The sequence below is a fragment of the Schistocerca piceifrons genome, chromosome 4 (assembly GCF_021461385.2).
Source record: "Schistocerca piceifrons isolate TAMUIC-IGC-003096 chromosome 4, iqSchPice1.1, whole genome shotgun sequence".
Taxonomy (NCBI): Eukaryota; Metazoa; Arthropoda; class Insecta; order Orthoptera; family Acrididae; genus Schistocerca; species Schistocerca piceifrons.
This window is the reverse complement of record NC_060141.1, coordinates 651,824,765-651,849,785: the sequence shown is the minus strand read 5'-3', so window position 1 is coordinate 651,849,785 and position 25,021 is coordinate 651,824,765. Positions and strand designations below refer to the sequence as shown.

Sequence of the window (25,021 nt, the reverse complement as noted above, 5' to 3'; positions counted from 1 at the left end):
ATTAATCAGCAGAAAATTGTATTTGGAAGGTAGTTCAAACGTATACATACATAGATCATATATGAACAAATGAAAAATACAGAATAATTCATAACACGTCCATTCTCTCGCAGCGTCGATAATTGCTTGGCATCTTCGAGGCATGATTGAAACCAAATTTTCCGCGTATTCAAGTGAAGAAAATCTTCAGACGCGTAGAATTTGCGTTGACGGCTGTTTCGAAGGGAATTTTACTTGCACTTGGCGGAATGTTAAGAATGGTTCATAATCATTCTTTCCAAATTTGGTGTCACTTTACTGACTGAACCTCATTCTTCTAAGTCATCACCTTTTTAACCCACTTTTGCACAAATGACGTTGATTTCCCCCTATATTTAGACTCCGCGGCATGACCCATTTTAGAATATTGGGGTCGCTACAGAGAAATGTAGCCTCGGACCTCAACGCGTAAGCTCCGCTTATATCTCTTATTGAGTATCTCATTCAAGAATTCAAAGTAAACTAATGTTTTATGGACATCGCGTGAAGGATAAAGTGTCCGTCTGTTTGGCTGAGAAAGAAAAAAGACCATGTCACTTACCGTGTGTAATGCTGACCAAGCTCTTAGTTAACACACTGTTTTCACCAAAACGCGTGTACATGTGTTGTATCGCGGATGTCAACAAAATATGATAATGAAACTTCTGTGAAATATTGGTGTCATTCTACAGCGAAAGGACTTTCGTATATTTCAGATTTAAATAAAAAAAAACATTTTTGACTGCAAATATTTTATTTCGGGATTCCTTTGTGTATTACTTCGCCTCTGTGCGTTACTGACAAATGCATAATACGCCTCCAGGCGTCATCCTACTAACTGTTTATCTTTCAGAAACCGCACGTTAACTTTGCTGTATTGAAGTTAACATATTTACTCCGACCGGTTTCAGTTTCCATCCATCATCTAGGGAAAAACAATACACAATACAACTTTTACATTTCATATATCATGCTACAGAGGAATGCCATAGTACAGGAGTATTATGATACACATCAATACTCATCAGACTGTTATTGTGACTCACCCTACTTAAATATGTTACAGGACGTATTACGATACACATCAGTAGTTATCAGCGAAATTGTGACTCATTCTACTCAGATATCTAAGAAAAATGAGTCACAATATTTCACTGATTAGTACTTGTGTGTAGTGTAATATGCCGTGTAGTATAGCATTGGCCTGTAGCGTGATATATGAAATGTGAAAGTTGATATGTTTTTTGCTTTTCTCTGGATGATGGTTGGAAAGTGAATAAATATGTAAAATTATTTACAGCGCAGTTATCATGCATTTTCTAAAATATATTTCTAAAATATATTAAAATCCATGGAGAAGAAATAAAAACTTTGAGGTTCGCCGATGACATTGTAATTCTGTCAGAGACAGCAAAGGACTTGGAACAGCAGTTGAACGGAATGGATAGTGTCTTGAAAGGAGGATATAAGATGAACATCAACAAAGAAAAGGAGGATAATGGAATGTAGTGGAATTAAGTCGGGTGGTGTCGAGGGTATTAGATTAGGAAATGCCACACTTAAAGTAGTAACGGAGTTTTGCTATTTGGGGAGCAAAATAACTGATGATGGTCGAAGTAGAGAGGATATAAAATGTAGACTGGGAATAGGAAGGAAAGCGTTTCTGAAGAAAAGAAATTTGTTAACATCGAGTACAGATTTAATTGTCAGGAAGTCCTTTATGAAAGTATTTGTGTGGAGTGTAGCCATGTATGGAAGTGAAACATGGACAATAAATAGTTTGGACAGGAAGAGAATAGAAGCTTTCGAAATGTGGTGCTACAGAAGAATGTTTAAGATCAGATGGGTAGATAACATAACTAATGAGGAGGTGTTGAACAGGATTGGGGAGAAGAGAAGCTTGTGGCACAACTTGACTAGAAGAATGGATCGGTTGGTAGGACATGTTCTGAGGCATCAAGGGATCACCAATTTAGTATTAGAAGGCAGCGTGGAGGGTAAAAATCGTAGAGGGAGACCAAGAGATGAATACACCTAGGAGATTCAGAAGGATGTAGGTTGCAGTAGGTACTGGGAGATGAAGAAGCTTGCACAGGATAGAGTAGCATGGAGAGCTGCATCAAACCAGTCTCAGGACTGAAGACCAAAACAACAACATTTACGCTGCGGACTGTCGTCTAAAAAAATGTTTGTTTATTTTTCATTTTTTGTAACTGTTCGTGTAGAAACAGTAAAATACAGGTAACTAGCTATAAGAATAATAGAAGGTTACATTTGTGGGTTTTCAATCAACAGCGGAGCCAAATTTGTATTTTTAAATAATGCACAGTCTGGCTAACACTGATGTTGAAAAGCTAATAGGTATTATATTTTAAAGCACAATGTTCTGAATATGCATTCTGTAATTCCATGGTAAGAAATTGTTTATCTCAGAGGAACACTAACAGCTGCATCGCAGTGTTCGTCCTCAAGATGAGACGGTACATTTACCGACATATCACGTGCGAATGTCAACGTGGAGTTCCGACACGCGGTACAGTTCGTTGACGTAACAGCGACGCCGTCGGCCGCAGAAATTTGCCAGCGGAGCACTTACCGATGGGGATCTTGTCGATCTTGTCGGGCAGGGCGGGCGTCGGCGCGGCCAGCAGTGCGACGAGCAGCGGCAGCGGCAGACGCAGCAGCGACGGCGGCGGCGGCGACCGACGCAGCGGGCGTCGCAGCATGGCGGCGGCGGCGGCGCGGCGTCGCCAGGCGCGCTGGCCACACTGCCGCCGCCGCCGCCTCCGCCGGCGCGCTCAGCCTCCGCCGCGACGCAGACGCGCCCCTCCACCCGCCGTGACGTCACGGATGCTGCGCCGGCCCGGACGCGGGTCAGCGCCGCGCACCACCGCGCACCGCTCACAGGCGCTCCCGAGATCGCGTTAGCAATCCGGGCACCTCTGCCTTCCCGACCTTCAGAATCAGCGTCCCTACAATGCCGCCGCTCACAGCATCACCCGAGACCTTCTCGTCCGAGACAGACAAGTGACCCGAGATCGTTTCGTCCGAGACAGACAAGTGACCTCAGTTCCTCTAGTCCGAGACGGGCATTAAGTGAACGTGCTGGACACGTATTCGCAAGAAATCGACCACATATTAGTTCTATTGACTAATTATTCAGCTGGCACCTACTCATCACACGACTACCAGTCACACTTTCATAGATATATTCGCAACGAAATCTCCGAACAGAATAATCCGCACCTCTCAAATATCTGCGCCTGGCATGTCTGCCCATGACATCATTTCGATGACGTATTCACTAGAATGACCTAGAAAGAAACAAAAACTGTCTACATACGGAGACCTCGACCGCATAAATTTGCCTGAACTCGAAACTGAGGCACAAGAAATAGTTTGGGGGATGACCTCTACTCTCCTCATGGACATAAACAACATACTCCAGGATTTCACTAACAAAATTACTCAACTATATGACAAATATGCTCCAATAAACACCTGAAAAGTAATAAGGCAACCTGCACCTTGGCTGACTGATGAACTAAAACAGCTCATGAATCTCAGAGATGCTGCACATCGAGCATACAAGATACACCCTACACCTGAAAATCGTGCTGTATACAAGCAGAAACGAAACAAAGTCAGTCAAACGGTGAGAAACGCTAAGCTCAGACATGCCTGTACATTAGCTGAAAATAGATGTAGACCAGCTATCCTGTGGAAAAATCTCCGTAGTCTCGGTCTAGGCAAAATAAAAGTTGCAGAAAATACCATGGTCCCTGCTGAAGAACTAAACCGATTCTTCACATTACCTACAACCAAAATTGAACCGCAAAAAAACAGAGAATCATTGATTACTTCATGGGGATGAACGACTGTAGCAAAGAAAAATTCTGTCTACAGCACGTCACTTGTAGTACTGTCAAGGAAGCCATAATGCACATTAGATCAGCATCTACTGGACGTGATGGTATCACTATCCAGATGGTAAAACTTATTATTGACCAACTACTGCCCTCTATAACACATTTTCAACGATTCATTAATCACAAGTGTTTTTCCTGAGGCCTGGAAACTGGGACAAATTAAGCCACTGCCTAAAAAGGACATCGCCACAGCACCCTCTGACTACAATCCCATCTGCCTTCTTCCTGCACTTTCAAAGGCTTTAGAATATATAGTTCATGACCAGCTCACCAACTACCTAACTACTAACAACCTACTAGACGAATACCAATCAGGTTTCCGCAAACATCGAAGCACAACATCCGCACTCATAAAGGTGACAGATGACCTGAAACTTGCCATGGACAGACAAGAAGCGACTATCATTTGCTTCTTAAACTTCAGCAAAGTATTTGATACTGTCGATTTCGACATCTTACTAGCCAAACTTAGCGGTCTAAATTTCTCACCAAGTGCAGTGCAATGGTTTCGCTCATGCATGACGTCTCGTCAGCAACGCGTCCTGTCTGGGAATATAAAATCACAATGGCGGCAGGTAGTGTCAGGCGTTCCCCAAGGCTCAGTATTAGGTCCTATACTCTTCTCTCTGTATGTCAGTGAAGTGTCATCGGTTCTGACCTATTGCAAATATCATATGTATGCTGATGACCTTCAGTTGTATCTAAGTGCGAAACTAAGCAATCTCAAGAAAGCTATTGAAAATTTCAATACTGACGTCGATGCACTGTCAAAATGGGCACAGGATATAGGTCTAAAACTAAACCCATCTAAAATGCAAGCGGTACTTGTTGGTCACTCTAAGCTCTTTAGCCCAAAACATCAGGAATCCGTACCACCTATTATCCTAAATGGAACAACTATTAACTTCTCTCCCTCAGCAAAGAGTTTGGGAGTAATATTAGATGAAAATCTAAATTGGACAGTGCACGTAACTGCAGTGTGCAAAAAAGCATCAGGATCCCTTCGTGTCCTACAAAAATATAAAAAACTCTTCCCTTTCGATCTGAAAAAGAAATTAGTACAAACGCTTATACTCCCAATCATTGACTACAGCGATATTATCCTACAAGGCCTCTCTCAGGAAAATTCCCGACGTCTAGAACTAGTCATGATTGCCTGCGTCCGATATATCTGTGACGTTCGACTTTTTGATCACATTTCACCAGCATATGAAAAATTGTCCTGGCTGTGTGCAGACAAACGCAGAGATTTCCATACACTCTGTCTCATCTACTGCCTTATAAATGTACACTGTCCCTCATATATCTCCTCGTCCCTAACGCTCATGTCGGAACAACATAACAGAAACACACGTTCCCATTATGATAAAACCCTCTCCGTTCCACTGCATCGCTGTCACCTTCTCCAAGTCCTTTACAGTAGCGGGAACCCGACTCTGTAATAACCTCCCTCGTTGTGTTAGAGAACTTAAAAACACGTCCGGCTTCAAAAAACAGTTAATGACGTATCTACTTAAGCAACAGTAATGCCTTCCTCTGTACATGAATGCACTTCACCTCATTGCTTTCCCTCTTTCCTCCTCTTTAAATCTCCTTTCCCCAAAACTCGCTATACTAGTAAACATCTACTTTACACACCGATATATTAATGTATATCTGCACAAACCATCATTACTTTTGCCAATCTTTCTCATGTTTATCATTATTATTTGATTTTTTTACTGTTATTATTATTGCTTTTACCATAATCTGTATGTATAGCACCTGTTGTAAAAATACTGCCGCATTAACTTTATTAGGTCTTAGTAACTACTCTTTATTCATTTTGTCACTAGAGTAAGTTAATTTTCTCATTTAAACTATTGTCATGATGTAACTCTGATGTGTGAAATGGGAATACTGGTCCGATGTAAGAGAGGGCCTGATGGCCCTAATCTGATCAGGTTAAATAAATAAATAATGTATATAATATATATTTATTTTCTTATTTACTCGTGGCTATCAGGCATGACCTACTCATCCAGTGTCTAGAAGAGGATATGCTACAGATTGAAAGGCACTCCAATCACATATTACACACATACCTATACCCAAGACTTTTTAAGAATACTTACATTGGTTGTGTACATACATTGGTTGTATATGTAACAATTACATCATGATAAGTTGAGGCGCGAAATATGTTGTAGCATTGCTGTTGGGGGGCGAAAAGAAAAGTTGTTATTTTAAATTTTTTTGAAAAATGGCCGGCCGGGGTGGCCGAGCGGTTCTAGGCGCTACAGTCTGGAACCGCGTGACCGCTACGGTAGCAGGTTCGAATCCTGCCTCCGGCATGAATGTGTGTGATGACCTTAGGTTGATTAGGTTTAAGTAGTTCTAAGTTCTATGGGACTTACGACCTAAGAAGTTAAGTCCCATAGTGATCAGAGCCATTTGAACCATTTTTGAAAAATGTCGAAAAAGTGAATATTTTGTGGGCCACTTGGCAACATAATCAGGGATTGATTACACTATTATAGTAATGTACGTTGAGCATTAAATACCTGGTTGGATTATTTTGAGCAAGAACAGCACATTGATTTATATGAGACCGCTCGGAACAAACATTATAATTTCTGTGCATTTTTATAGTCTCGATGTAGTCATACCCGGAACAACACTAAGGGACCAGAAGAATTATAGACTTTAAAAGAAGTGCAACACTACACAATTAAAAAAGAGAGCTGATTCCGAAATAATAGGAAAACGATAATGAGCCATCAGAGTGATCATAATTTCTGGTGATGAACTAACACAAAATAATTAACATTCAAGTAAATGAGGAGATGGAAAAAAAGTTAATTTACTAAAATGAGCACACTTACCTGAAACACACGTTTTTAATGCTACGTACCTTTTCATATTAAATTACACTAGATGACCATTGTGGTTAAATACTTTATACATAACAGTCAAAATGTCCTCTTGATGCTGTCTGTTCGTAATCAATTACAAGAAACTACATGTTTTCTGATTGGAAAAATAGCAATTAGCATATTTACTGAATATTTTCACATAAAATATAAAATACCGATGCGATGGAATGCAAACAGTAAAAGGTGAGGCGCCCAATGCCTGATTTGTCTTGAAAGAACAGAATTCTTTTTTACATCTTTAATCGATACATTTACATAGAGATTTACAGGCACAGCGCAAGAACGGCAAAGATAAAGAATAATAGATTCGGTCGCTGTCATTTTTTTTTACTTTACAATTGTTCGATAACTTTAGGGCATCTGGCGTTTACTATCGAGCGTATATTAATGTTTGTTAGGCGACAATTACTAATATTACAATATACAGGGTGTCTCAAACATTTTGAATGTCAAATTGAAGAAAGGTGATAGTGAGTGCACAACCCATTATATTCATGTCGGGAACCAACGTTCATAAATGAATATTTATTATGCTATGGACACACACAGCACATATCGCTTAACAACAATTTAGCTCATAGTAATTGTTCAATGTGACGACTGGCAGTCTCAGTGCATGCATGACAACGGCAAATGAAGTCCTGTTGCCCTCTCAAAGATCCCTGGCGTCTGTTGTACCAGGAAACAGGCAAGTTGGATCCTAGCAAGCGGATCTTCCTAGGGGGGTTTCATACACAAACGTCTTGACGTAACCCCAGAGGAAAAAAGTACAGAGGTGTTTGATCCAGCGATGGCGCTGGCCATGGAGTGGGCCCTTCCAATCCAACATGAGGGTACGTGTTGCTCAGGTGGTTGTGGACATTAACATCCAATTGGGCTGGTGCATCGTCGTGTTGAAATCACATAATTTCATGGATGACAAGGCGTCAGTCTCCTAAAAAAGTCAGCAGATCTCGAAGGAAAACCAAATGACGTGGACAGTCAGACTATTAGGTGACAATGATCATTGTCTGCCCATAGAGAATTGTTGATGGTGCCCGTCGATGTGGGTGGGTTTGGAACTGTCCCCATTTCAGACATGGCTGTTGCGGCTGTTGGAAACACCGCCATAGGTGAATCAGGCGTCATATATGAGCAACACTAACTGAATGAAGTTCGGCACTACAGCACTGCAATGGGTAAGTTATTGACAGACATGAAAGTGGGTCACAGTGTTTGCACACGTTCGTTATGATAGAGGTTCCACCAATACTCTCCACACAGTATCGTGCTTGTTTCACAGGCAAGTTCATGGGTTCATGGGTTAACCACAATGGTCATCTAGTGTAATTTAATATGAAAAGGTACGTAGCAATGCAGTGTGCCAACTCTCGCGACAAGTAACGTTCCATTTTTGATTATGCATCACGCAGTGCACACAGTAACACAAAAAAATGGCTCTGAGCACTATGGGACTTAACTTCTGAGGTCATCAGTCCCCTAGAACTTAGAACTACTTAAACCTAACTAACCTAAGGACATCACACACGCCAATGCCCGAGGCAGGATTCGAACCTGCGACCGTTGCGGTCGCGCGGTTTCAGACCGTGGCGCCTAGAATCGCTCGGCCACACTGGCTGGCCACACAGTAACACACTTCACCACGGACTCATCACAGGATACCTGATGCAATCTACAACTGACGCCGGGGATAATGGTGTGCATGCCACGCACGTTAATGCGTCAGTGCGATGCATGTGGCCATCACATGACACATGTGCTTTAAGCTGAGCTGTGTACAGTATATCTGTTTGATGTACAGGTGTGTAAGTTGTTCGTCAGCTTCTACCTGTTCCAGTGTACAACAGATACCTGGGAACTCTGCAAGAGTGCAGCAGAACAGCATGCACTGTTGTAACACAAGCACTGAGACCAGCAGGAGAGCTTCTGTAAAGTTTGGAAGGTAGGAGACGAGATACTGGCAGAAGTAAAGCTGTGAGTACCGGGCGTGAGTCATGCTTCGGTAGCTCAGATGGTAGAGCACTTGCCCGCGAAAGGCAAAGGTCCCGAGTTCGAGTCTCGGTCGGGCACACAGTTTTAATCTGCCAGGAAGTTTCAAGTGGTGGCATTATTGACATTATGATTCCTTAGAGCAATAAAGCCGAAAGCTTGTCTGTCAGATAAAGCCGTGAGCATATTTCACTCGCTCTAATATTGCAATAAGCTCCGCTGTAAATACCGATGCTTCATGAGAGAGATGGAATCGACCATTATGAAGTGTCTGTCATAATATGCACTTCCAACAACTTCTGAAATGTGCGTGAACGTGATTCATCTGTATACAGACGGTGCGTATGGGCTCATCCACTTCTGTAGAGCTCAGCTGCCTCTACGTCTAAACTCCGCAATCCATCTTCCGGTTTATAGCGGAAGTATCTTCTGTCACTTCCCACCATTCCCGTTTCAGTCGCAAATAGATGAAAGATTATTGGTAATTTTCTGTGTGAGAATTCAGTTTAATATTAAAATCATAGCACTTGTACATGCACGTATATTGGTTGGCTCTTAGTAACACACGCTCTTGGGAATGCTCTCTTGTAGTAATTGTCACAGAAGTTGGCTGAGTGCTTGACTGACACTCTTGCAGTTGCTAAATGAGCTTGTGACGAAACAAGCTTCTCTTGTCTATGTTATCTCTGTTCGTTCAATCTACACATCTAGTACGGATACCATATTTTCAAGAAATATTCATATATAGCAGTCGAACGCCCGGTGTCTTCCTGTACGGCGATTAGTTTTACGTGGTCGTTCCACTTCAAATCCCTCCTTAAGCATGTGTCTACAAGGTCCAACATATTAGTGTAATTACCACATATGTTACACATAAACGTGCAATAACCACTCGCAGGTGGCAGTTGTCAGCACTAGCTATGGGGGGTACATAAAATGCGTGTGTTTGTGTATATGTGGTGGAGAGGGGGGCGGGGGTGGGCGGGGGACGGAGGTAAACCTGGAAATAGTTAAGTTGTTGTAATGCAGAAACGCAGTGATTTATCTGACGTCCAGAACGGTATGGTTATTGGCTTTCGGGCCAAAGTGGGAAGAATTTCCGAAACGGGTAAGTTGAAAACCGCTCGTGTGCCGCCACAGTTAAAGTTTACTGTGCATGGTAAAATGGCGCTGTCCGGAAACGATGCCGAGGCGAATGTGGTGCACCACAGGCCATACATGAAAGGGGTAAACGACGGATGGAGAGATGTGCACGGGCTCCAAGAAGTGTAACTGTTAAGGGGATACGGAATCACCTATCCCCGCAATGTTAATATATGCCTACTATAGGGAACATTTTCTCACAAACTACTGGAGACAGAGAGGTAAAAATTTTACTGTATGTGCATTCATATGTTACAACAATACTGAAACAACAGTTTATTGTCAAAGTATTTTCTTACAGAGATATTGTACATTTATTTTTAAGTAAATTTTTTCCATCGCTTTTTACTAGACTATCACCCCTAAGTCTTTTGTAAATCAAGTAATTAAAAAATCGTTGTTTCAGTATGTAATAGGGACCTATGTCACTACGTCATAAAAATTTCAGACTTCTAGGTTGACCAGTACCTGAGATAATGTTCCTAGATGAAGTAAAAAGTAAACTTACGGGAAACGGAGAAAGAAGATTAAAACATTCCTGATCCGTAGCTAATACCCCCTTCACAGTCTTCATAATCATCATCAAGTCTTCTTTTGGCACCCCTCTGCACCTGTCTTGCTTTTTTCACTAATGTCTTGATTATATTATCAGCATGCCTTAGTCTGTGCTGATCTAAAAAGAACATAGCACGTACCGTACGGGAACCAACACACATACCCAACTTTTGAAGGACCTGGCATTTAGTTATATTTCCAAGATTGAAGGTTGCCACAGCATCATACACACCAAAATGTAGTGTATTAATTCCGACAAACACTGTTTTTGGGAGACGATGCCATATCACACTATTCAAGCACTCGTTGGGGTTCTGCGTTTTTCCGTGAAGACATTTCATCAGAAGACTTCTGTCAGACAGATCTCTGAAAATGGGCTTTATTTCTGCCATGATGGCTGATGGTAGACTGTGGTGGTGAATGTATTTCTCTCCTGTTGTTAGTCCCCTATTGTATTTACACCAGCTGTTTTCACCTTTGGGGCACAAACCATGTTGTGGATGCTCATCCGTGGATGCGGTGTGGAAATATAAAGCCCATATAGCTCTCCTCATTTCTTCAAGATTGCCTGTATTTTGCCTGATTGCAAAGCCATAGCAGTTCTGAATGTGGTCTATTATGGAATCAGTCAATCTTCCTCTGCCATCCAAGGTTTTCCCATCATCTAGTTTTTTCCCTTTCATAACTGATTTTAACCTTCTCAGCCTGGCACCCATTCTCTTCTGCACATGTCCTATACATTCAAGTTTGCTTATATTTACACTGTTCCCATATGGTTTGCTTTCCAAAACTTCTTTGAATGCTTTAGAGTCACCATCTCCCAGATATTTGAGATAGCGAACATTATACCACTGTGAAGAGCGATGAAAAATTTTCTTCACCCCAGCAACCTCCATGCCACCACTACTACCATAATAATTAGCAATACAGTCATCACTGTGTTCATTTTTCAGCCTGCCTGTGCACCTACAGTATTTAGACATTATTGCAACATCAATAACCTTGCCAGTATCAACACTAGTTGCTGTTACAACACCATTGTTGGAGGTGTGGCCCCTTTTCTGCCACGTGCCATCAAACGCCACTGTGAGGTCACGACTGCCGTCATTTTCTTCCACTGCTTCTTCCACAGCAACCTGCATTGACTTCTGTGCTACATCTTCAACTGCAGATCCTAATACATAATTGTAAGCTTCAAACTTTGAAGGTGCACTTGGAAGATTTAGAACACCACATAGCATATCACCAGCTGCTTTGCCCTTACCAATTGCTCGCAATCCATAAACTAACCTAATATTTACACTATAAAGTTCAGTTTTCTTGTATCCATTATTTACAGTTACTGAAACCGAACTTGGAAACTTACAGCTGTATTTACAAACACTGCATATTAAATTAAACTGGGCAGCCAGGCCAACATGGGATTCTACTTTCAGAGAAACGTTTCCATGACATTTTTTGCAGCACAAACTGTTTTCAAGAGCTTCACACAATATATTCGTATCAATGAGTTCAAAAACTTCATTCCCTCTATCAAGTAAATTATATTTCTCTTCCAAATCTCTTAGTTTTTTATGAGAAGCACTGTTTTCATTTGGTGTAAGTTCGTTCGGCAAATCAGTAATAAGTGGATTCACATTTTCCAACAGTGATGATGATGAACTGCTTTGCTTTGCTAATGAATCATTATTTCTTTTCTTTTGCCAGTTCACACGCTTTTTAAATACTTTTGCTTTAGCTCTAGGCATTTTCACTGCGAAAAATGAAGCACTAAATACGAAATAACTCAACAACAACTACTTTCTTATATCACACTGTTTACAAAACAGTCCCGCCACAAAGTCAAAGAGTAACTTGAGGAAACCAGAGAGAAACATTTTCGGGCAACTAGTGTATAAATAGTCGCTGGAAACCGGGATATTTGAATTCATGTCACTTTAAAGGTACTGCCAAAAAGTTCATGGTCAGCCACGAGAGACGTGTATAACTAAAGCGCAATACCCGATCTCACAAATATATAAAAATAAAATAGTTATAATTGTAGTAGAGCTATGTATGATACGTCATTTTAAAGAGGAAACATGGCAGAATATAATACGCCAATAAAAAAAAATTCGATTTTTTAACCCAAAATCCGATTCCGTATCCCCTTAAAACACTGACCGCCCAGATGAACAAAGGGGCTACAAATAGTGTGCCTACAACGAAGGTCCAGCGAACTTTGCTGCATATGGGTCTACACATCGGCCATGTGGACTGCTGCTCATCGCCGGCGAAGGCTTAATTTGCACCCTATTTCCGCAGATGGACTTCCACCACCATGTGGCAGGTGACCTTTTCACATGAGTAACGTTTTATGCTCAATCAGACCGATAGCCGTTTTTGTGTATGGCGTGAAATGTCTGAAAGTAATTACCGTGCAACAATCATCGTAAATGTCCAGAGCGGAGGAGGGGGAATGTTTTCGTGGCATTCCCTGGCTGATGTCATTCAGTGGATTAACACAAGTATGCATCTCTCCTTGGGGACCATATCCATCCCTATTTGCAGTTTATTTTTTCTCGTTACGGTGTCATCTACCAGCAGGACAATGCAATGTGTCACACTGTCCGCAGTGTAAGTGCATGGTTCGATGAAGAGCAGGTTGAGTTACTGTACTTTCCTTGTCAGTAAACTCGCGGATTTAAACCCAATCGAGAATGTGCGGGGCCATGGATCGTTAACTGAGAAACCTATTGCAGCTGGCCACTGCTCTGCATTCGACATGGCTCCACATCCCTGTCTGTACCTCCCATCACCTCATTGGCTGCCTTCCTGCACGTCTCGCAGCGGTCCGCGCAACAAAAGATGGTTGTTCAGGTTGCTGACAGGCGGTCTCATTAATGTGACTGAACAGTGTATATATTTAATGAATGTCACTGCATCGTTCCTCTAAGACTCGCTTACTCGAAGTTACATTTACATCTGAGGATTTCTTTCCGTTAAGAGTGACACACTGTTTTCTAGTTGCTGAGCCTTTCAATCCAACAGAGCTATTCTGATTTTCGTTATGGTCTCATATTGTTCGTTAGTCGACAGTGTGTAACAGTATCGAACGCCTTCAAGAACTCAAGGAACATGGAATCAACCTGGGCCATGGCATCTTGTTTTTTCAAAGTCATGTATAAGATCAGAGCTAGTTGGGTTCCACACAATCGTTGTGTTCGAAATCGCTGTTGAAGAAATTTTGGATCTAAAGACGAGCATAAAAATGTGCAAAAATTTTGTAACTGCTCGACATCTACGATATAAACCTATAGTTTTATACCTCCGTTTGGTAATGTTTGCTCAAAACTGGAATGACCAATGGAATGACCAGTTCTTTTTTCCTGTCACTATCTACGCTTCGCTCCTAGAGCAACTTACCGTGCACGTGCTTTGTACTATCGTATTGGTATCTCATGAGGTCCAGTGGCCTTACTCTGTTGAGCGATTACATAAATCTATTCGGATCAATTCAAGGATGACTTTCTGATTCAGAATCGCTACAGGGAAACCTGTTCTCTTCAGGCAGTACTACTAAGCAGCTACCTTCAACCCTATTTTTTGGGACCATGTTCCAGCTTTGCATCAACAGAGTCTTACGGGAGGTTGGGAAAGCTGTTCCCTTCAGGCAGTACTGCCAATCAGACACCTTCAATCACATTTTTGGGGACCATGTTCCAGCTTTGCGGCAACAGAGGAAATATTTCACGGCAGTTGGTCCATAAGTACTGCTGACATAAAATGCTAGGTCTGCCTATTTCATTACATACTGGTCGATATATCTGTGTTGGACCGTCGTTTGGGAGTATACTTTGTCATATTGTGATGGTAATGAACTTGTCTTTTTTATGATATGATAGACACGGTGAGTTATGTGAGGTTCGGATGCCAGCAGATCCCGACAAGCCACGTTTGGCGCTTGTGGCAGCTTAGCATTGTTGTTTGGCAGTAGGCTTGACAATCGTATGATGACTTTGACATTGTTTCGGGTTTTTAGTTGTATAGCTTCGTCTAAGTGGTGCGATATTTCTGCTAGGGAGATTCTGATCACGCTACACACACTAGCAGTACACACATTGAGGACGAGAAATTGTAACCTGGTAATCCTGTTACACCTCCACCTAGGTAGCAGAGCCGCCGTCGGCTATAGCGGACACGAGCTCGACAGCTGTAGGGAAGCGGCCTACAGAGATTGCGCCTAGCGTAAGACGAATGGTTCAAATGGCTCTGAGCACTATGGGACTTAACATCTGAGGTCATCAGTCCCCTAGAACTTAGAACTACTTAAACCTAACTAACCTAAGGACATCACACACATTCAAGCCCGAGACAGGATTCGAACCTACGACCGTAGTGGACGCGCGGTTCCAGACTGAAGCGCCTAGAACCGCTCCGCCACAAACGGCCGGCAGCGTAAGACAAACCTGTCTTCTGAACAGGCCGAGAAAGGAAAATATTCAGCTTGTCGCTATATCATGTCATTTGGACGACGCTACGCGGCTTAATATCCATTAACATTTCCACTTTCAGCAACAGTTCAGTTAAGCTGATTAGGCTTAAGGTTTGAGTGACATAGTCCACGGTAAAATCAAGGCCACGACGACCTCAGAACGATTACTTATAACTTTTCTGTTCCGTTTACTTACGTTTACTTCCACTTAAATCGTGGAATAGTTTAGAGACAACAGTTTCCACCTGGACTATTAATTAAAACGTTTATACCCGATTGCCCCTCCTGCCTGTTACACCATTTTCGTGGCAATTCAGTATGAAATGGGTCACTGCATAAAGGTATCATATCATGACTAATTCGATAGTGATTATTAGACAATCTAAGACAAGAAAAGAACTCACAACGAAGAAGTTACCTGAATAGGATGGTAACCGATGGATATGATATAAATATACAAACAAATGAATACAATTTCAGAAAAGTTCAAGAGAAGAAGCTTCACAAAATGAGAGAATCAATAATGCGTTAGCCAACCTCTGGCTATGAAAGCCGTTATTGAACTTGGCGCTGAATGATGGAGTGGCTGGATGTCCTCATGGCTCAAAAAATGGCTGAGCACTATGGGACTTAACAGCTGTGGTCATCAGTCCCCTAGAACTTAGAACTACTTAAACCTAACTAACCCAAGGACATCACACACATCCATGACCGAGGCAGGATTCGAACCTGCGACCGTAGCAGTCTCGCGGTTCCGAACTGCGCGCCTAGAACCGCGAGATGTCCTCATGACTATGTTGTTGTTGTGGTCTTCAGTCCTGAGACTGGTTTGATGCAGCTCTCCATGCTACTCTATCCTGTGCCAGCTTCTTCTTCATCTCCCGGTACCTACTGCAACCTACATCCTTTTGAATCTGCTTAGTGTATTCATCTCTTGGTCTCCCTTTACGATTTTTACCCTCCACGCTGCCCTCCAATACTAAATTGGTGATCCCTTGATGCCTCAGAACATGTCCAACCAACCGATCCCTTCTGCTGGTCAAGTTGTGCCACAAACTTCTCTTCTCCCCAATCCTATTCAGTACTTCCTCATTAGTTATGTGATCTACCCATCTAATCTTCAGCATTCTTCTGTAGCACCACATTTCGAAAGCTATTCTCTTCACGTCCAAACTATTTATCGTCCATGTTTCACTTCCATACATGGCTACACTCTCTTCTTGCCCAAACTATTTATCGTCCATGTTTCACTTCCATACATGGCTACACTCCATACAAATACTTTCAGAAATGACTTCCTGACACTTAAATCTATACTCGATGTTAACAATTTTTTCTTCTTCAGAATTGCTTTCCTTGCCATTGCCAGTCTACATTTTATATCCTCTCTACTTCGACCATCATTAGTTATTTTGCTCCCCAAATAGCAAAACTCCTTTACTACTTTAAGTGTCTCGTTTCCTAATCTAATTCCCTCAGCATCACCCGACTTAATTCGACTACATTCCATTATCCTCGTTTTGTTCATCTTATATCCTCCTTTCAAGACGCTATCCATTCCATTCAACTGCTCTTCCAAGTCCTTTGCTGTCTTTGACAGAATTACAATGTCATCGGCGAACCTCAAAGTTTTTATTTCTTCTCCATGGATTTTAATACCTACTCCGAATTTTTCTTTGGTTTCCTTTACTGCTTGCTCAATATACAGATTGAATAACATCGGGGAGAGGCTACAACCCTGTCTTACTCCCTTCCCAACAACTGCTTCCCTTTCATGTCCCTCGACTCTTATAACTGCCATCTGGTTTCTGTACAAATTGTAACTAACCTTTCGCTCCCTGTATTTGACTATGACTAATATCGTGCAATATCCTGTCTAATTTTCGCGTTAGATTATCAAAAAATACCTGTCCATAATTCTCCAAACGTTTTCAGTTGGGGAGAGATCTGCCAACATTGCTGACCAAGGTAGAGTTTGGCAAGCACGAAGACTAGCAGTAGAAACTCTCGTCTGAATGGGCCGTCATTATCGTGCTGAAATGTAGGCCCAGGATTGTTTTCCATTAATGGGAATAAAGCGAGACGTAGCATATCGGCGAAGCACTGCTGTGGTGTAGGGGTGTCGGGAATGACAACCAAGGGGGTCTTGTGATGAAAGGAAATGGCACTCCACAGTATCACATGTTTCACTCGGGAAATATGTCCCACCGACTTCTGGGGTGTCTCCAGATACATCTCCGTCCTGGAATGTCATTGGTTTCAGAGTTGAGGCCTGCTTGGTACTATGTCGCAGTGACCAGCGAAGACATGTCTGGAGAAGGAGATTGCTTGTATACCAGCCAGACTGTGGCCCACCATACAGCCCGATAACCAGGAGAGATGGTCTGGGATGGCATTTCTTTTCATAGAAGGACTCCTTTGGTTGTTATTCGCGGCACTTTTACAGCGGTACGTAGACGATTTTCTGTGTACTATTTTGGTGCCATTCATGGCAAGCCATCCTACACTTACATTTCAGCAAGGTAATGCCTGCACACTCTCAGCGAGAGTTCTTCTGCTTGCGTTCTCGCTAGCCAAGTCCTACCTTGAACAGCAAGGTCTCTCCCCAGTTGAGAACTTTTGGAATATTACTGATAGCGCCCTCAAACCAGCTCTGGATTTTGTGGATTTAACGCCCGTTGGGCAGAATTGGCTAGTTATTCTTCAGGAGGTCATCCAACCATTCAGTCCCTTCCAGGCCGAATTAATGCTTCCGTAATGGATCAACGCATTATCGGCTCGCTCAGTTTATTGGGCTCTTTTTATTGAATAAATCATCTAATTTTTCTGAAATCGTAATCATTTGTTTCTCTCTACATGCACATCACTTCTATCGGTGTCCGCCCCATTCGGATAATTCTCCCGTGATGTGCCGTTTTTTTCTTTTTCTTTTCTCTTTTTATGCCTTGGACTGTATTAAGTGATATGTTCTTTTAGATAAATGAAGATTTCCGTCTTGTTATACATATGAAATGGGTATGTAAGACAGTGTCATCTTGAAAAGAACGGTTATATGTTAACGCACTTTTTAGTAGAAATGGCATAATAGGCCGATATCGCGGTCATGACTCAATATTTTTAATATCACACCATGCGGGAAATGTTATCATTTCTACAATTTTGTTACTATTGCACGTACTTTAAGACCAGACTCATTGTGTCCATTCACATACAGCACGAAGTCCAAAAGCCTAGTACTTCGGCCAGGTAGGCCGTGGTTGTGTTCCAAGGCCAGCTTCCCTTGGGCAAGTCGTCGGCCGCGTTCGTTGGCTTCGAGCCGGCTCAGCTAACGAAGGTCAGCGAATTCAAGAAGCGGCAGCGAAGACAATCGTCAGCAGAAGTATCTGATTCGCTATTTTGAGTGGTGGTGGGAGACAGACCGTTATACCGTTTTACATCGAAATTTTGCCGGAACTACATCTACATCTTCTACGCCTACGTGATTACTCTGCTATTCGCAATAAAGTACCTGGCAGAAAATTCAATGAACCACCTTCAAGCTGTCTCTCTACCGCTCCACTCTCGAACGGCGAGCGGGAAAAACGAACACATAAATTTTTCTGTGCGAGCCCTGATTTCTCTTATTTTATCGTGATGGTCATTCCTATCTGTGTAGGTGGGTGCTAACAGAACGTTTTCCCAATCGGGAGAGAAAACTGTGGAGTATTACTGTCATTTATTGCTGTCGTCCGTCTTGTCTCTACATTGTTGCACGTACTGTGTGCCAATGAGAATGCACAGTCGACTGTCGCAGAATAATTTTCTATATTACGTCATAAGTGATTCCTTAATCACATCTGCACATAAACTAGACGCTACCCCTTCAGTCTTTGCACTAAGCTTTTTCACGTCAATCAAAATCATAATCCATGGGAATGGGATGCCTTTGTATTGCAGTCATGTACAAAAACGCGCAACTAAGCTCAAACGTGATATTTATACACCAATCTCCTGAATTTCCATCAGCGATTTATAAAGATGTTCCTTTATTTCGCGTCACAATTAAAGCCCAACACCGCACAGACGATAGTGCCAAAGGGAGTGCCTGTTCATCGGTTTGGTGCAGAAGGCGTGCGGAGCATCAAGACAGCCACGGACAGCGCCACCGACGTCGACGAGCGCGGAACAGTGATGGGGTATGTGGCAGAGGATCAGCCGGAACTTAAAGCCCACGATGAAAGAGACTTGGTGCGGCGGCTGGCTGATAAATGCACCTGAGAGTGGCGTCAGATGCTTGGAAGGCGAAGTTTTCTTGATTCCCAAGCGGTTGGTTAGTTAGTGCCAGTCTGATCAGAGCTTGAAGACGACGGACGACTGCTGGTCTATTAGTCGACAACAGTGGCGCCCGCTGATGCCTTGTTTCCCGGATATCCCCTAGAACAGGCTGTTCCAGCTCGTCGGGTCCGTTGTGAGCCGCGGAGCGCTCCCTGCTCCAGGGAGCCGTGTCGCTCGTTGTGACCATTCAAGTGGGCCGGCACGCCGGCGCGTGGTACGGCTGGCTAAGGCAGGCGGCAAGGCAAGCGTTTTGATGTGCCATCTGCGTCTTACAAGATCGACAGCCTCATACTCTTAACTGCTAAGACGTGGTAACATGCTACACCAGAAAATACGATGTTTAGGAAATAAATAAGAAACAACTGTTTTACAAGAAATTGCATACGAAATTTATTGGACTCAATAGCTTGACATTTTCTTTTCATTACAAGATCGGTAATATCAGGCGTCAAAGTGTTCGCAGCGTAAATGCAGAGGATGGCCTTCATTGTTGCATCCTGAAGAAACGATCTTTCCTTACTTTTTACTCTTTTCATTGCTGAGAAAAGCTGCTCACAACAATACGTAGATCCAAACATGCACTTGATCTGAGTGGCATTGTTGTGAAGCTTGGGGAATGTTTTTGCTGTAATGAACGATGCCATCGTGACAAATCCAACGTGCTGTAGTACCTCTCTTACAACAAAGTTGAATTTTGCAAATCAATAATCTCCAATTGAAGTAACGATGACAAGTCATCGGGCGTAACTGAAAAACGAGTGCTGAACACCTTAAGTTCCATTTCCAAACTAGTAAGGTCTCGGAATCGCGTTTCAAACGACGTGATAAGCTGCTTTAACTTTGCTTGGTAATCGCCGAAAGTAGTTGGGTTAGGGTTGGGTTGTTTGGGGAAGGAGTCCAGACAGCGACGTCATTGGTCTCATTGGATTAGGCAAAAAAGGGGATGGAAGTCGGCCGTGCCCTTTCAGAGGAACCATCCCGGCATTTGCCTGGAGTGATTTAGGAAAATCACGGAAAACCTAAATCAGGATGGCCGGACGCGGGATTGAACCGTCGTCCTCTTGAATGCGAGTCCAGTGTCTAACCACTGCGCCATCTCACTCGGTCCGAAAGTAGTATCTTCAGGTAGTTTTAAAGAAGCAAGACGATTGAAGAAAGTTAAATGTCCATTACTCATCTGCCTCTCAAATAAACGTAACTTTCCCATGAACGCTTTGATCTGGTCGTGCATGCCAACGATTAGCTGCCCTTTGCCCTGCAATGTCAGATTTAAATTATTCAGTTGCATAGTTATGTCAGCTAGGAACGCCAGGTCTGATATCCATTTTACATCTTTCAGATAACGCATTTCTTACCCTTCCATCTCGAGAAAAAGGGATATTTCCTCACGAATGGCAAGGAAAACATCAAGAACTTTTCCCCGACTCAGCCAACGAACTGTACTATGGTAAGGTATATCCCCATACTCCGCTTCCATATCTTTAAGGAATCCTTTGAATTGGCTATGATTCATACCGTGAAGCCGCACAAAATTCACACACTTCATGACATCTTTCATTACGCCACCTAGCTCTACTTTTTCAGCACACAGTGCCTCTTCTTGAGTAAAACAATGAAGAGTCAAAATGTCTTTCCAGAATTCGACCCTGAGTTTATTTTTCAAACGAGAAGCAAAACTTTGGTGACGCTTGATTATTTGTGGTGCACCGTCTGTCGCTACAGAATGGAGCTTATCCCACGGCAAATTCATATTGTCCACTGATTCACAAACAGCATCAAAAATGTCTCGTCCTGTTGCGGTGTAATCGAGTGGTACCACATCCGAGAGTTCTTCAGTTACTTGCAGCTCTATGTCGACACCATGCACAATTACTGCAAACTGAGCACAGTCCGATATGTCGGTGCTTTCGTCAAGCGCTAGCGAAAATGCAACAAGGCTCTCCGCCTTTTTCCTGAGCTGTGTCTCTAAATCCACTGCCGTCCAGGATTCGACGAGACACTGTATGCTTTGACAGGCAGACACCATCATTTGCCTGCACCTCCATGGGAAACAAACTCGTCGCAATGATGTGAGCGACCCTGCAGCTTGCTCGAATTGCAGATTCAGTATTGTTTTCTCCGCTCTCATTCACCTGAAAATTATAAACCCATTGCAGAACACGAACTATATTGCATGTTTTGATACACTCCGTATTACGAAAGCGTTTTGAAACTTACGTCTCCTGGTATGTCGTTCTTAAGGCTGGCTACCAATTCTTTGCGTACAGCGCCCTCTACCTGATCGTAGTGCGCTGCGTGAAGATGTGTATAATGTCGTTGTATATTGTACCTCTTCGCAGAATGAAATACTTTATGACATACAAGACACTGCGGACGACCATCCCTCACAGTGAATAGAAAGGTATCCTCCAATAGAGGTACAGGGCTCCCGCGATTAGTCATAGCTGTCACTGAACATAGATTATTGCGTCAGTAGCGGCTGCATGCGGCCAGGGGGCAGTGAGTTCGCTTTCCCCTTCCACGCGGGCTCCGAGTTGCCGCAGTGAGCGCTCCGGCTCCCTGGAGCTCGGCTGGAACAGTCTGCCCTAGAGGCTTGCTGTGGAGGGGTTTGCCATTGGGACTGTGGCCGACAGCATACCGACATTTGGGACAAGTGCACGGGGGAGGAGCCTTTCGGTTGCCAGAAGTCTGTCCTGTGTCGGTTGGACAGCATTGGAGCAGCGTCGACCTTAAGCGAATGCCTTCGGAGTGGAGAGGGGGTGAGCGGCTTGTGACGCTAGAGAGAGCGGTAGGGAATTGCTGAATGCGAAACGGACGGTATTGTTGTGAAGCCCGCGAACACTGTGCCTGGTTCAAATGGTTCAAATTGCTCTGAGCACTATGGGACTTAACATCTGAGGTCATGAGTCTCCTAGAACTTAGAACTACTTAAACTTAACTAACCGAAGGACATCACAGACATCCATGCTCGAGGCAGGATTTGAACCATCGACCGTAGCGGTCGTACGGTTCCAGACTGAAGCACCTAGAACGGGTCGGCCACTCCGACCGGCCAAGACACTGTGCCTAGAGTACACGGAAATGACCACGCCCGGGACTGCGAGCCCCATACATAGGCCTACTCAAAAAAGGTCTTAAACCTTTCAATGTGTAATTTATTGTTCCTTGACGGTAGTTATTCATTCCTTTTGCAAATCACAGTGGCTTCGCTTACATAGTTGCTAGTTGTGTTCTTGGGACGGTGCAGCTTATTCCTACAAGCTATTGGCAGGCTATTACGAAGTCTCTGTTGTTAGCCCAGACTAGCTTTGCTGAAGAGTAGCTTTGCTTACATTCATCACTCGAATTTTATCTTGTGTTTCGGGAAGGACTTGTCGTCGATTAATGTTGATAACTGGTAAAAAGATTACTTTTCAACCTGCCAATTTTTGGGTCAAACGTCGCTACATATTTTCTCACTGGTATTTACTGTGGTAGTTTCTTGTTAAGAGGATACCCTTACTCTTTTAGGTTACGTGACAGACGTCATTTCAAGAAATCAAGTTTTCAGCTCTTGTAAGAACGTTATCACGACCCAGGATTACGTGTGTATCTTGATGTGTTCTTGCTCACCGCATTTACTCTGTTTAGTAAATATATTAACCCTGATTGTATTACGATTGTGTTGGTCGGGATCTTGATGTTCACTTGTTGATTTATTCTCTATTGAGCATTTTTAGAAATTTCAGGGAGAACTCATTTGCGAGTTACGAGATTTCGTAATACATTTTTGAAGTTTGATTTAGTTCCAGTCATATCTGAAATATGGATATTGTTATACCTTTCATGAAAAATTTTCGTAGTGTTGTTTTGGATACTGTTATTATGAGCTAGTAAGGATTTATTATTGCACTTATTTTAGATAGCCTTTTTGAAAGTATTGTACTCAGTGTTTACCTGTCTCAAGCAGATCTCCAATTCTGACGATACAGGGCATTCGAAATACAGCTTCGTTTCGGCCGATAAAATGAGAAAACCATGGATGGACTGCCACTGGTATTAACTTTCGTAGAACATTCTGCTCGTTATTACAGTAAAGCCTATTGAAATGCGAAACATTAAAGCTGATTATCACTTATAAATACTACTTGAGAGACAGAACCACAGTCTCAGGACTGACTTCAGAAATTATGCTAGGGCCATTAATCTCATGTTTCCTAATGAGATCACCTAATCTCGTCAGACGCAGTAGCAGAAATTTTGCAGAAGATGAGTTGTTCAGCATCCAGTACTAATAACGTAACAGAAAGATAAATAAAAAGGAGATGTGTAAGAAACATAACAGAGGTGTAGATGCAGGAACTGCAAGGCCTTTATATATTAATTGCGTATTGATACACTATGTACCAAAGGCAGTATATGTTATTGATTTAAACGTAATGTCACAACGATCAACTCTATAGAATATATTTTGCCAACACGTACAATGTATAGCTGCGTGAATGTTCAAATGCCTGTTGGTCTTATCGAAGACTACTGTAAATACATGAAACAATTCGTCAATTTGATCTTACCAATGGAAGAATGGATTGCTACATTTTCTACAGGTGCTGAGTTAAACAGATTTCTCGATTTCTTAATCTACCTAATTCTGAACACAGTTTTTAATTTCAAAAATTTGGTGAGATTAGCGATTCTCGCACTTTATTCAGAACTGCCGTAGCTACCGCACCTCATGGATCTAAAAGTAAGGTCCTCATGGCGCTAAACATTTTGAACTCTGTTAGTCACATGGCGTGCAGACAGGACCCGTCTTCTCCAGTTTTATAATATCTGTATGTGGTCCCGGCTAGATTTTAGGAGCTCTTTTTATGGATCAGCGAGACATTACTCTCAAGGTCACTGATGCTATTCATCATGAGGCTAAATGTGCTGGCCTCTAGACACTAAAGGAACAGCTCTATATACACTCCTGGAAATTGAAATAAGAACACCGTGAATTCATTGTCCCAGGAAGGGGAAACTTTATTGACACATTCCTGGGGTCAGATACATCACATGATCACACTGACAGAACCACAGGCACATAGACACAGGCAACAGAGCATGCACAATGTCGGCACTAGTACAGTGTATATCCACCTTTCGCAGCAATGCAGGCTGCTATTCTCCCATGGAGACGATCGTAGAGATGCTGGATGTAGTCCTGTGGAACGGCTTGCCATGCCATTTCCACCTGGCGCCTCAGTTGGACCAGCGTTCGTGCTGGACGTGCAGACCGCGTGAGACGACGCTTCATCCAGTCCCAAACATGCTCAATGGGGGACAGATCCGGAGATCTTGCTGGCCAGGGTAGTTGACTTACACCTTCTAGAGCACGTTGGGTGGCACGGGATACATGCGGACGTGCATTGTCCTGTTGGAACAGCAAGTTCCCTTGCCGGTCTAGGAATGGTAGAACGATGGGTTCGATGACGGTTTGGATGTACCGTGCACTATTCAGTGTCCCCTCGACGATCACCAGTGGTGTACGGCCAGTGTAGGAGATCGCTCCCCACACCATGATGCCGGGTGTTGGCCCTGTGTGCCTCGGTCGTATGCAGTCCTGATTGTGGCGCTCACCTGCACGGCGCCAAACACGCATACGACCATCATTGGCACCAAGGCAGAAGCGACTCTCATCGCTGAAGACGACACGTCTCCAT

The 25,021-nt window shown here is 43.0% G+C and overlaps 1 protein-coding gene across 1 annotated transcript in view; it reads right to left on the bottom strand.

Annotated features, from left to right (window-relative positions):
* Window positions 1-2,672, bottom strand: part of LOC124795312 (glutamate receptor 1-like) — a 1,309,547-nt gene extending 1,306,875 nt beyond the window's left edge. The window contains exon 1 of the mRNA XM_047259283.1: window positions 2,615-2,672. The gene's annotated coding sequence lies outside the window, so the exon portion shown is untranslated. The remainder of the gene's footprint in view (window positions 1-2,614) is intronic.
* Between the last annotated feature and the right edge of the window lie 22,349 nt (window positions 2,673-25,021).